Genomic DNA, 13,948 nt, shown 5'->3' with positions numbered 1-13,948 from the left:
ATGTATCTCAGTGATTTTAGCTAAATATGAATCTACTTAAAATGTATTACAAGTTATGAGCCTCTTTTTTGGTATAGATATAAAGAGAATAACAATATTTAACTTATAGTGGTAAAATTTTTGGAGAAGTGCATTTAATGAGATAAACAGTTGTCATTTGGTGGATATCAAAGCATGATAGCTGATTAATTAGTGAATTTTCTCAAGTGTGTTATTTATAAACCTTAAAGTGTCAGTACTAGGTAAGAAGAAAAAAATGTTGCAAGCCAGCAGGGGAATAATTCCTAAATGCTGATCCAGACAAAAGACGTATTACAATTTAGAGGAGGAAAGTAACAGCGGGGAAAAAAAAATAGCAATGGGCTTGGTTTTAAATGGTGAAAAAGATTTGGTTAGGAGGAGAGGAACAACCTACGTTAATGAAATGCTGTGAGGAGAAAACAGAGGTGTGAAGAGAGAGAGTGAGTAAACCAATTGGATGAAGTGAAAATGATAGTCAAGGAGCAATGAAAGCTCAGGTTTTATATATACACTTGATCCATAAAACAAAGAGCCTTGAATGCCAAAGTAAGGCATCTTGTAAACACAATTCAGCAGTAGAAAGATCACACCAAAACTGATGAATTGATTCTAGAAAACTTCTCTCAGCCATCTGACAGTTTATTTAGTGTAATGCCAGTCATTGTCATTCTCTCAGCCAGAGGTACAGTTTATAAAATTAAACAACACATGTTTCATTCATAGGGATCTTTAAAAATTGCCTGTCACAGTGCCCTGCCCACAGTCTATATATAAGGCATATTGTTCATTACAGATTTATCTAATTACCTCATATGCATGCTAGTTAACAGAAGATGAAATTACTTCTTTACAGATTTGTGTAGACTAATGCCTCTTCTATTATCCCCAAATGAGAAGATGTAAGAAATGGGAATTTCAGAATAATGAAGAAATTCATTTTGGTAAAGAAATATATTTAGATTGAGTTGCTTTACTTAAATTTATATCTTCACCTCTACTATAACTGAGTAGAAATTTAAAGAGTCTTTATTTTTCCATTAGCATTAAAAATGAAAACACTCTTAAGATAGAAAGGAAAAGGGATGCCTGGGTGGCTCAGCAGTTGGGCACATCTGCCTTCAGCTCAGGGCCTGATCCTGGAGTACCCAGGTTGAGTCCTGCATCGGGCTCCCTGCATGGAGCCTGCTTTTCCCTCTGCCTGTGTCTCTGCCTCTCTCTCTCTCTCTCTCTCTCTCTATGTGTGTGTGTGTGTCTCTCTCTCATGAATAAATAAAATCTTTTAAAAAATGGGAAAAAAACAAATGAATATACAAAAGATGTTCAGCATTTTTCACATCTTTAAACAAAATTATTTCTAATTTCAAAGCTTTTTTGTAGAATCCAGCTATGATGTACTCAATAATAAAATAAAATTCTTGTCCTTACAACAATATGAAGATGGGCTAGTAACTCTCTTTGTTTTATTCTACTATACAAGTGAGCCACCATAAAAAGATTTTGACCAAAGCTGACTCCTTTAAGGGACATTAGCTAGTTGTACTCCAACCAGGGTCCATTGAGATTATTGAAGACAGTCCCAAATGGGGCCAAAATGATGTATTCACGGTCATATCTGTAATTATGGGTTTCCTTTTCTTCCTATCCCTTCACTATAGAATATGATAAAAGACATTGGAAAAGGGGGGAAAAAAGGCCCTTAGGAGCTGCATGTTAGAGGATTCTGAGAAGATGGCACAGTAGGGAGCCCACCAACAATCCATCTCCCTACTCAACAATTACATGGGCAAAGTCTGTCCGGGTTAACTATTTTAGGATTCTCAAGTCCATTGAAGGTTTGCTACTTCCAGGGGAAGCCTTGGATAGTAAACAATTATTTTTGGTCAACTTTAGCTCTTTCCTGTCACTATAGCAACTATCTGTCTGCCACCTGCAGCCAAGTGAAAGGCAGCTGTGCATGAGTTCTGGGAGCAGCTTATGTACAGCTTGTAGGGGCCAGGGTGTCCTTTAAAGACTCTGTCCAAAAAACATTAGGGATCTGTCATCTGATCTCTGATGGCTGCTTCAGATCATAGAAAGGCAGACACAGAGATGATGGCCATTGTTGTTGTACCTCCCTCCATTGTTACAACCCCCTTCTCCTTTGGCTAAAGTGACTTCCAGAGGATTTAAAGGGACAAAACCTTTCGTCTTGCTTCAGTTTTCTCTTTTTGCACTGTGGGAGCCAAATATTCAAAAGCAACTTCTATTTATGTAGCAGAAATTAGAAAATCACTGTGCATGCCTAGGGAAAGGCACAGTCTTGGAAAGGTTTGAAAAGAAGTTTATACCTCTGACTGATCTTTAACACAGAGACATAGCAATCAAAACCAAAACAAACAGAAAAACAGAAAACTCTCGGGAAGGAGGGGCATCTGATTTTCAAAGTTACTACAGTAATTTCAAATTTCTGGTTTTCAACAAAAAAAATATCACAAGGCCTACAAAGAAATAGGAAACAAAACAAAACAAAACAAAACAAATGGTCCCCGGGAAAGACCCAATGGCAGATCTACTAGATAAAGAGTTTAAAACTTTGTTAAAGTTGCTCACAAAATTAAAAGAAAATATAGAGACAGTCAAGAAGAAAACCATGTATGAACAAAATGGAAGTATCAATAGAGATAGGAAACTTTAAAAAGAAATAGAAAAACCAAAAACAAATTCTGCAGCTTAAAAAGGATGTAAAAAGATATTCCATGTAAGTAGTAATCAAAAGAGAGATATATACAATGGAATATTTTTTAGCTTAAAAAGGAAGGTGATTATGAGGTATGCTACAATATGGATGAACCTTGAGGATACTATGCTAAGTGAAATAAGCCAATCACCAAAAGACAAACAGCATATGATTCCATTTATATGGGTACTTAGAGTAGTCAGAATCATAGCAACAGAAAATAGAATGTTGGTTGCCCAGAGCTGGCTGGAGGGGAGAAAAGGGAGTTACTGTTTAATGGATGTAGAATTTCAATGTTAAGAAATGGAAATAGTTGTGGAAATGGATGATGGTGATGATTAAATTGATATGAATACACTTAATGCCACTGAACTATACACTGAAATACAGTTAAAATGGTAAATCTTAGGTGTATTTTACCACAATAAAATAATTGAGAAAACAGCATACATGTTTTCAACATCTACTGTCTATGAGCACTCACACTTACTTGCATATTGATTCATTTCAAAAGGATAATGGAAACAAATATTGATTTCATTAGAAGATGCTTTTAGATTATCAAAATAATGTAACAATATGCCAGAATTAAAATATAACAGTAAGTTTGGCATAAGGAGAGGCGCCTGGGTGGCTCAGTTAGTTAAGTGTCTGCCTTCAGCTCAGGTCATGATCCCAGGGTCCTGGGATCAAGTCCTGCACTGGGTTCCCTGCTTGGCTGGGAGTATGCTTCTCCCTCTCCCTCTGCTCCTCCCCTATCCATGCTTTCTCTCTCTCTTAAACAAATAAATAAAATCTTAAAAAAAAAAAAGTTTGGCATACGGAGAAAAAACTAACCCCAAATTACGTAAGCCTAGAACTACTAGTGTTTGGATTATAGGTATGTATATACACATTATTTTTATAGTCCAAAAGCAATTTATTAAAATTTTTATAGTCTAAAATCAATTTTCTTATAAAGTGAATACTTAGCTTTTATTACCCTTTCAAAACAAATCTATCCATCTCTCTCTATATATAAATATGCATGTAGATAATCTGTATCTATAGTGTTATATTATGTAAGATATATATTATCACATCTAATGCAATTTTACACCTAATATTACAATATTAAATGATTAACAATATTTACTACATACAATATATTATTCAAGACTTTGAGGAAGAATAAAATTTATTTCTTTTTAATCTAAATGTCTAGAAATGGGCAGCCTAGGGCCAGCATGTAGCTCTTCTCCAAGAGATCCTGAGAGACCCTCTTCTCACTGCTCTCCTCTTCTCACTGCTCTACCATCTCTTGGCAGGTGTATGGAAAAGGGACAGAGAAGAAGTGGAGGAAAGGGCACTTAATCACCTGTTACTTATGAAAAGAAGATTGTTGGAAGCTGCTGCATGCTTCTTCCATCTCATTGGTTCATGGCCACACTTAACCAACTACAAGGTGCAGAAGCATTGAGAGAGTGGGTAGGCTAAATTTGAGAGTCTATTATCCAATGAATATTTCTTTCCTATTCTATGAAAGGAATAGAACATGAGTATTGGGATAAAACTAGCATATCTGCTACACTGGTACTAAAGTTTCTCTATATAGTACAGATCCACTGGGGTCTTAGTTAATCCTTACAATGACCCTGTTAAGTCTTACTTTTACTTGGAAAACAAAGAAATTAAAATGCATATACTAAATGCATATACTAAATTAGTCCAAGATCATTCAGCTAGAATGGGGGGGAGAAATCCACTATTTGTCAGGAGAAACTTGATCTGTGTTGTCTCTTAACAGCTATGTGATTTGGGCAAGTCATAACTTTTCTGATTATAGCTCACTTAACTGCAAAAGATAGTAAAAATTCCTACCTAGAAGTTATGTGCTGAACATTAGAAGAATGTCTTATGTCAAATAGTACTAAAAAATTGGAGGTGATAGCAGTCATGGTCATGGTCCTAAGGGTGGTAGTAGCAGCACAGAAATAAGGAACAATGCTAGATTCAGCCCTTGGTCTATTTTTTCCCTACATTATACTGCTTTTCAGAGCCCTTCATTGACCTTACCAGCAATTTGAAAAATTTCTTTTTTATATGATAGAGGCCAAGAAACGGGAGATTAAAAACACTGTTTCAATGATAGTGAAACAGCCTATTAATTCTATCAATAATCCACTCAATAGACATAATTGACTACTATTGAATAAACCACTCTTTAATAAAAAGTCAGTCAATTTTACATTAAGATCCCTGATCCACTGATCTAAATGAAATAACTTACTGCTTTACTGACTTCTCATTTCGTCCCATTGCAGCTTTTAGATACAGCTTTTGTCTTTCAACTACCGTAGTACAATAGTGAAGTTAAATAAAGACCTAAATAAATCTCTAGTCTTCTTGTTATCTTGGTTGCCCGTACATCCTATTGCTGAAATTCAGCTCAAGCTGATTGTTTGCTTTTAACCTGGATTGTTTTTGTTTTTGTTCTAAATGAAGATTTCTAGGCACCACTTAAGCCCCATTAAATTAGAATCTACCCTGATGGACCCCGACCATCCGCCTACTAATAATTTTCCCATGTTAATCTAATGCCCAAAGACATATATTTCATCTTCAGCCCTCCCTATCATTATGTCTCCTTTCCTAGTTACTCATGATAACCGTAGCAGGATTAGAACTATAATCAATAGTCTTCTTATCTGAAGAGCTTTGCAAAACTCTTTGCTTCAACTAAATTTTGAAAAATACCAAAACAAAGAAATCAAAGCCTGACAGAATTCTTTCCTAAGTCTCTCTCCGCTCACTGACAGACATAAGCCTGATCAGCACCAGTCTGTGTGAATCACCAGATCAGGCTAGAAAAAAAAACAGGAAATCTAGAGCCTCTAAAACAGCAAGAGGGCAATTTTAGACTTCGCCAGCATTCTACTCAAGCTATGAACAGTACTTACTGAGCAAAGCTCAGCATTCCCTTCCTGCTGAACAGAGAACTGACTTTCAAACACATTCTGCTGAGTCATTTCATAATAGCATACTTAGCTGAATGAAGTTGCCTGATTTAGTAGGTACCTTCACTTCTGAGTCAAGGCTGTGACTTCCAGTCAGCACAGCCCTGCTCTGATAGAATTGGCCTTGGTGGCCACCTTAAACCTTCACCAGTATCTTAAGTCTGGTCCATAAACTGTCCTAGCTGTTTACATGTCATATTAACTTGTTTAAGAGCTCTTTGAAGGTAGATAGGATCTATTTTTTTATTATTTATGTATTTATTTTTATTGTGGTAAAATATATATAAAAATGTACTATTTTAACCATTTTAAGTGTACAATCCTGTGGCATTAAATATAGTCAAATGTCCTACATACATCTATACCTATGTCTATGTCTGCATTTCTATCTTCATCTATCTATCTATCTATCTATCTACCTATCATCTGTTTATCTCTCCACAGAGAATGCTATATATAACTGCAGGAACAAAAAATAAAAATGTATCTTTCAGTTTCCTGAACAGACATTCTAAAATTTCTCTGCTTTTTGACCAACCAGTATATTTTTTCTTATAACTCATACATAATTGAAAACAGCTTACTTGTCATAAAGAACTTTTATGTGATAGTAAAAGATCCTCTTGCACATGTTAGTGTTAGTCATAAACAGCACACTGAAGTCTAAAGTAAATGGCATGAACAAGAAATTTCATTAGATTTTAAATTAGGACAAATAAAATTCTATCATGTTATGGCTGCTGCTTATAAAATTCTATTCAATTAAGCACATATTCATCACTTGCGTATTATGTGCCTGGCATTGTGCTAGGGAAAGGACACCAAGATAAGCAAAAATAGTCACAAACTCTGACATTCACAGTCTGGTAGAAGAGAACATGAATCCAATAATCACACTGTTGATTGTATAATTACATATTGAGATAAAAGATGTGAAGGGTACCAACATGGATCTATAAAAGCATATAATAAAAAAATTAAAAAATAAAAGCATGTGATAACAATAATTGACTTAGTCTGAGAAGTCAGAAATGACTGCCTGAAGAAGTGGCGCTTGAAGCTGGTAAGGAGAAGTTTACAAAGCAAATGGGGGCTGGGAAGTGAGCACTGTGTGTTTCACAAAATGAAGAAAATTCATTGTAGATGGAGAATTAAGGAAAGTCATGAAATATAAAGCTGTCAGCACTCTTCATCTTGCTTGATCTTTGTAAAATATTTCAAATTTTTGTATGATTTACTTTTCTCACTTGGAAAACATGGTACTTTTTAAAAATTATTATCTCAAAGATCCCTTCCATTCAAAAACTATAGAATTCTTAACATTCCACTGCATAATTTTTAAAGCCAAGTGTGCTGTCCATGGTGCTAAAAAAGTAGCTGTAAAAAGGGCGGTGTGATCTAAGCTGAAGTTTCCAAACTTGATCACATTTTGGAATCACCAAAAACACCACACTCAAAACATACTGAATTATGATCCTCAGGATTAGAGTCCTGGAGTTTGTATATTTGTAGATATCGGAATATGAGTTTCATGTCAGAATCCAATATAATATAACTTAATTATAAGTACTGAGCACTTGCGAAGAGTTAAATATTGCTGTATGTTGGTAATATAAAAGCCCCTAAGTAAGGACATTGTAAAAGTTAGATGTAGTAAGAGTAGTAGTAGTGGTACTGCTGGTGGTAGTAGTAGTAGTAGCAGTAATTTTAGTGAGTTTGAAAATTTTATAAAAAGAATCTGTGTCTCTTACTGGACTTTGAAAACAAAGATGTTAGATGGGCAGCTATTATTTATCCCTATGTTTTAAATAGGCAAATTAAGATTCATGATATGTATATGGAAATAATATTCTAGTTCCATGAAAAATTAAAACTAGGAATTTAAAATATATATTTAATGAAAGTAGCCCAAAATCCACAATAAAAGTCCAAGGCCCAGGAGGTGGAGTCAGGGAAATGTTGTAGCAGAAAACCTCAGCATTAGGGTAAAAATCATAAACAAAACAAAGATGGATGGATGCTAATCAAGTTCTCCAGACTCCTGCCTTCATTATACAGCAAACTGACCATTAGCCTCAGGCATGAGCAAGTCCAGTTCAAGGGAACATTGGGTCAGTGGGTTGCTACTCTACTGCCCTCAGCCATGGAATCTCATTTATCATCTTAGTTTTATCTACTAGTCCCTTAAGTACACTGGAACAAAAAGAGAGAAATCTGGGTATGTATTTTCCCTCAGAGCAAGGAGATATGTAAATGGCATGAATGCAAACTTCATGTTTTATTCATAATTGTTCAAATGATAAAATTTTAAAGGAAGTGTCAAGTAAGGCAGATCAATGATTCTAAAGGTCTTGGGTACTTCTTCTATTGGTATATCGCCAGATTTCCTGAGGAACAGCATTTAACCTCCAAGTTCCCCTCTTTTACAATGGAAAAGAAAGAAATAAAATTCCTTTTTTTCCTCACTAAGATGTATGAGAGAATAATAGAAATAATTAAAAAGGACTTTTCAAGAATGATTTGTTAATACATACTTTTGTCATCTATCCAACCAATGAATGAAGAGATTCAGACCTCAGAGGAACATGAAACCTAGAATTCTAGACAAAAGATGAGAAAGACCAAGGTCAGGAAGCAAACTAGATGACCAAGACATAAGAGGGCTACCTGTCCTCTGTGATTGTGGCCAACAAGACATCACATGCCCTGAATTAGATTAGAACATTTTTGTTGAACATGGAACCCTTCCCAGAAGTTACTCATTGTACTGCATGATTCTGAATCATTTTACAAATGAGGGGGAAAAGGTGTCTTTTTGCATATCATCTGGAAGCAGCAGGCCTTAAATATAGTAAATGGCAAATCTGCACAAATGCAGTTAAACACTTGAAATTATACCAAATTGAAGAGATGTTATAAAAACAACTGCAATAAGGAAAATGGTGTTATTAATGAAAATAGGAGAAAGGGAAGAATTTTCAGTATTCTGAAGGTGAGAGAAGGTTGACCATCAGATGCCATTTTTCCATTCTTAATTGACAATAAGGCATGCAATGAGAAGTGTGACTACCCAGACTATCCTAACATAAAGGTAATCCCTCTTAAGAACATCCCACCACTGGAGCACAGGCTGAGTCCAAGGGAACTAGATTCAGACCTTATTTCCCCCTGATTGTATCTCTTCTTTAGCCTGATTCTGGTGGTTCACTCTGCAGTCATATCTGAAATGATGTAATGAACACTGTGTGTTATATGCAACTGATGAATTACTAAATTCTACCTCTGAAACTAATAATATGCTGTACATTAACTAAATTGAACTTAAATAAAAACTGGAAAAAAAATCACCCTACAAGACTTCCCCTTTTCCCCAGCCAAATGTCTAGCATTCTGGGTGTTGTTTATACCACCTCTGTGATGCAAGGATGAATTAAGCTAACCTCAGAGTCCCCTGCTATGTGACTCATGATGAGTGTGATTGGCTTTCCAGGTTGGTCAGAGAGAGGCCGAAGATCTGAATTCCAGAGGCCAGAGCTTCTTTCTGCCCTTGTTATGACCTTCACTAACCTAGCACAAGTACATAACCTTTCGTTCTCCTCCCTCCATCATCATTATACTCTTCCTCTTTTTTTAGTTGAAGACTTAGGTCAGGCTTGCCAATTTTGTCTATTGAATGGCTAAATTATAAGAAAGGAAATTTAAGATTCTTTTTTCAATACTTTCACAGCTTCTAAGACTATTACCATCTTCCTGCAGATCAAATTTATGAATGTTAAACTCTGTCTTTCTTGTAGCATTCTTTCTGGATAATAAATATAATCTCTACTCTGAATCTGTAGACACACTTGGATAAGGGTCAAGTGCTCAGAAAGGTCAAAGGAATATGTACATTAAATTTTCAAAATATCCCTCATTGCATTTATAAAAATAATCCCTGGAATATGTCAAGTATTTAATAAGTAGCCCTATTGCTATTTTTAAATAATAGTCATCTGTATTTATAACATTTAATAATAATGCCAATCTGATACCCATCAATCTGTGACCATAAATATCTTGAAATTGTGATACATGTAGGTAAATTTTCTTGCAAATTAATAAATAAGCTATCTTTATTTAGTTAGTTCATTTTATTTAGATTGAGTCATTTAGAGCCTGTTCTGCCTCATATGTACTAACAAAATTAGTATTTGTGAACTCTGACATGAGGCAGAAAGTAGAGAACCACAGCAGCCCCTCAGGACCAGTGATGCTCCTAGGCATCACTCACTCTTAAGATAATTGGCCTAAGGACTAGTAAAGAGTTATCATCTTCCATGGTCTGATATGTCCTGCTGAAAGACAGACAAAGTATTGTAGGATATTCTGGAAGCCATAATGAATACAAAACTACCTTAGAAATAATTCCCCAAGTAACCAAAGGAGAATGTTGTAGAAAGACAATGATTTCTGGAAAAGTGGCTCATGTTCTTGAAATATTTATTCCAGGAGGCCTCCTGCTTTCAGAGAGCATATGTTTTTTGATCATTAATGAAAATAGAAGTCCTGTTAATGGAAAGAAAAGATCTCATGAGGACACTTTCCCTGTGCCAGTGTAAATCTGAGCTCTGAGTTCTAGATGACACTGCACTTCTGCGAAAGGTAGGCACCAGTGGGATAGCCAGTGGTGTTACAGTAAGGAGCTGTGCAGCAAATGCAGCTCCCCTGCCCCTCATGTGTCAGAATAGGTTAGTAGAACAAAAAGTGGTTTTCCTAGTAGCCTGGATCAGCATTCAAAACCCAGTTCTCCAGGATAAAAAAAAATGTGTCATTACAGTGAGCACTTCCCATGGCAATCTATTAGTCTCTAGATTAATTATGGTTGTAGGAAAGGCTTCACCCCACTAGTGATCTGTATCCAAAAAGCCCCATAAGGCAGTCTCCATTATTATTGCTTGTCCCATTTGTTCACTCACTCTTCAGCTTGATTTGAGACATATCCAATGGTGATTATGAAGCAAACGTTTCCAGAAAGCCCACCATAGATTTTGAAGTAACTAAATGAAACGCTCTGCTCAGAACAATCTCTAGAGACTATTCTGACACTTCTTTATGATTCTATCACTGTACTTTTCTTACTTCAGGTCATCTACCTAAGTGGAAATGAATTATCGATTGAAGAGTAGTCAGAGATGATGTGGAAATGCATTTTAAATCATTGTCTTTATGAAAACAACTGTAAATTATAGCAGCAGAGGGCAAAGAGAAAAGTGCCTGGCCTGCCCATACCACTTTCCCAAATTAATTTTTATCTTTCATTTAAAAAATAAATCCTATAGTAAAATAGAATTTAACTTGCCAATTAAATAAATTATCAAGAACAAGCAAGTCACATTTATAAGACAAACTTGAAAATCTCCCTTCAGCAGCAGTGTGAAGTGCTGAAGATGTGCCTTCACCAGTGAAAGTAAAGACCCTAGAGAGTGGCTGAGCTTTGTATTAAATGCTGTTTAGAAGGAAGTACTTTCAGATCCCAAGTATCTGTATTGGGTATCTTCTAAGCAGAGGTTTTCAAACATTAGCTTGCACTAAAATCTAGAAGGCTCTTCAAACTGCAGATTGCCGAACCCCACCTTCAGAGTTTCTGCTTTAGTAGATCTGAGGGGACCTATGAGTTGACCATTTTAATAACTGTTCAGGGCTGCTGTTGCTGCTCTGGGGACCACACTAGAGGAACTACAAAGCTAGAGGGCAATTCCTGACCCTGCTCATACCCTAACTCTTCCTCAAGAAAAGAGGACTAATTAATCTTTGGGGGGAAATTACAGAACAGGTTTAGCTCCACTGTTTCTTCTTTTTTTCTTCAAGCTTATCAGGGCAGGCTCTGCCCTTCAGAGAAAGGCTAAGGATGCCCAATACTGTAAACCATCAGTAAACTATCAAAGCATAATTTCTAAAGGTTAAAGATATGAGTCTATTACAAACACATAGTTAACATGTGTCAGAGATTTATTTAAGGCAATAATGAGGGAAATGGAGTATTGGTAAAGATGGTTCCAAAGTATATAGGAAAGATAGAAGTATTTATAGTTAGGGAAACACAGAACCCTGAAATAATATCATTGCAGTGTAAAATATAAAAGTAGTTAATGTCCTATGATGAAACAAAATTGTAACATTTGAGGTTATCTTCTCTACTGGTTAGAAAACTTTTACATCTCTTTTGAAAAAACATCGTTTACTATATGAATCCATAAATCAATAATTCACTTCAAGAATCTAGGCTGTTATCCAATAGTAAATCAAACAAAACTGCATTCTTCTAGAGTGGGGGTTAGCATACTACAGACAATAGGCTAAATCCAACCCATTGCCTATTTTTGTGAATAAAGTTTACTGTACACAACCACAGTCATCTATCTAAAAGGTTTGTGGCAGTTTGTCAACTACAAAAGTGAAAATTAAATAATCATGAAATAGTCTTATTATAATGTTTCAACATGACACTTAAAGGCCATGCAGTCATTCTTTTATTTCCCATTTTTGCATCAGGTTCATAATAGAACAAATAAGCACTAAATGAGGCATCAGAACAGTAGGAGTTCAGAAAAAAGAATTGCTAGATTTGCACAGTATCAACTTAGCCAAGCTAAAACTATATTTCCTAGTATTCCCTTCCTTGAGACCAAGATAGCTTTAATATTCCCCTCAGCTTTGCTAAACCATAAACAGGCATTTTCTTGACTCTAGGCTCCTGACCTCTCTGTTCTTAGAATATGTATTTTAGAAAACTTGTAATTGTAAATTCTTTCTCTGCCTTTTTGAGATGTAAGTCTTTTAAAAAGCCTCTTGCCAGTTTTGCAGCTGAAGATTTTCTCTGGACTAGGGAGCTAACCTTTAAAGGAGCAATCATCAGGAAAGATAGCATTCCTGCCTCCCAGAGTCTGTAGGAGAAGAGAAGCCTAACTTCAGTTGGCACTTTGCTCCAAGTTGTAAAATTATTTCCTGTCATGAAGAGAAAGTTTGATTTTCCTTTGGGTAAGGCCAATTAACAAACAAGGGGGTGCCTAAGATCTTCCCAATCCAGCTTTTAAAAATTCCTGCCATTTTCTTCAGTAGAGGTAAGCTCAGAGTTCTCATATGTTTCTCCTGTTTCAATAACCTTGAACAAAGTCTTCCTTGCCTGTTCAACATTGTCTGGTGCAGTTTTTGCTTTGACACCTGCATATTTTCTTATTAGCATGGATCATGAGGAACATTTTGCATGAAATTTGGAAGGCAAAAGTGAGGCAGAAGCCATATATTTTCTTTTTGCACTCAGGTCAGTGCAGGACAACAAATGCTGTTGTAGCTCACATAGATTGGTCCCTGATGTACTAGCTCATCCTATTGTGCAGCAGCAGTTAGTCCTGCAGCTGCTTTAGCTCTGTTGAATCTCCTTCAGTGTCAGTAAATCCATGGTTAGTGTTTATAGCAACTGGGACAGTAGCTGGAAAGCAACCCCTCAAACTCGTGCCAGATCTCCCTAAGCTCTCCAAATTCTGAGCACTAGCTTCTGTAGCTTGTTACTGGCATCATTGAAGTTGGAAACTTGGTTGGAGGTGGTAAGAGACAGATGTATGTTCCAGCCTATCCTTATGGGTTTGGATTTGTCCTAACCACCCCACTTTATGTCTTTAGCTTATTATTTTACTGCCTTTGCAGCTATCTTCAGGCTCAAAACAAGACACAGAAGTAAAAGCTATATACAAACTGTTTAACCAAGTCACACAATTGCACAGTTTAAAGGCAATTGAGTTAAAAGCAAGAGTCGAAATGGTCTAGTTGGCCAACTGACAAGGTGTCCCTAGAACTGAAATAGATGAGCAACATATAAAAGTCTTGCTTGGCTTGTATACACAAAAAAACTCTAGGTCTAGTGAACAGAAGCCTGACTACAATTGAAGTATCATGCCCTTCAACAAGTTCCCAGAGATGAACCAGTTCACAGACCTGGAACCCCTTAAATGAAAGGAAAGCCTGCTACCCTTAGGAAAAAAAACATTTTCCATGATGAAAGTATGTAATGTAAATCTTTTAGCCTTCCCTTAAAGAGTTGTGCAACCTTTTACTGGGGTGATTGTGCATTGCAGAAGAGAAAATAATTAGACTTTTGAGGGATTATTAGACATTGGCTCTAAACTTAAACCAATTCCTGGAGACCAAATATTTCACTGTGGCTCACCAATTGTAGTAG

The 13,948-nt window shown here is 36.1% G+C and overlaps 1 long non-coding RNA gene across 1 annotated transcript in view; it reads left to right on the top strand.

The window, feature by feature from the left end:
* LOC140620226 (uncharacterized) overlaps positions 1 to 13,948 on the top strand; it is a 74,111-nt gene that overhangs the window by 46,730 nt on the left and 13,433 nt on the right. The window contains exon 3 of the long non-coding RNA XR_012020005.1: positions 4,045 to 4,204. This is a non-coding gene — a long non-coding RNA (uncharacterized lncRNA). The remainder of the gene's footprint in view (positions 1 to 4,044; positions 4,205 to 13,948) is intronic.

Source organism: Canis lupus, chromosome 28 (genome assembly GCF_048164855.1).
Source record: "Canis lupus baileyi chromosome 28, mCanLup2.hap1, whole genome shotgun sequence".
Lineage (NCBI taxonomy): Eukaryota > Metazoa > Chordata > Mammalia > Carnivora > Canidae > Canis > Canis lupus.
Note: the sequence above shows the minus strand (reverse complement) of the source record. Positions and strands in the feature narration are given on the sequence as shown.